Below are 450 nucleotides of genomic sequence, written 5' to 3' on the forward strand. Positions count from 1 at the left end.
CATGTTTTGGAATATTTTTATTCTGTACAGGCTTCCTTCCTTTCACTCTGTCATTTAGGTTCGTATTGTGGAGTACGATGGTGTTGATCCGTCCTCAGTTTTCTCCTATCACGGCCATTAAACTTTAACTGTTTTGAAGTCACCGTTAGACTCATAGTGAAATCCCTGAGCGGTTTCCTTCCTCTCCGGCAACTGAGTTAGGAAGGACGCCTGTATCTTTGAACTGACTGGGTGTATTGATACACCATCCAAAGTGTAATTAATAACTTCACCATCCTCAAACGGATATTCAATGCTTGCTTTTTAAAATGTTTACCCATCTACCAATAGGCGCTCTTCTTTGCGAGGCATAGGAAAACATCCCTGGTCTTTGTGGTTGAATCTGTATTTGAAATTCACTGCTCGACTGAGGGACCTTACAGATATAGTAACTGTATGTGTGGGGTAGAG

The 450-nt window shown here is 41.6% G+C and overlaps 1 protein-coding gene across 5 annotated transcripts in view; it reads right to left on the minus strand.

The window, feature by feature from the left end:
• g6f-like-a (G6F-like-a protein) overlaps nucleotides 1–450 on the minus strand; it is a 21,333-nt gene continuing 20,883 nt past the window's right edge. For all 5 annotated transcript variants that reach the window (XM_090185762.1, XM_036933548.2, XM_036933542.2 and 2 more), the window contains one exon: nucleotides 1–450. This exon is cut by the window's right edge and continues 381 nt beyond it. The gene's annotated coding sequence lies outside the window, so the exon portion shown is untranslated.

This window comes from Oncorhynchus mykiss, chromosome 2 (assembly GCF_057628025.1).
Source record: "Oncorhynchus mykiss isolate SJ-2025 chromosome 2, ASM5762802v1, whole genome shotgun sequence".
In the NCBI taxonomy this organism is placed as follows: domain Eukaryota; kingdom Metazoa; phylum Chordata; class Actinopteri; order Salmoniformes; family Salmonidae; genus Oncorhynchus; species Oncorhynchus mykiss.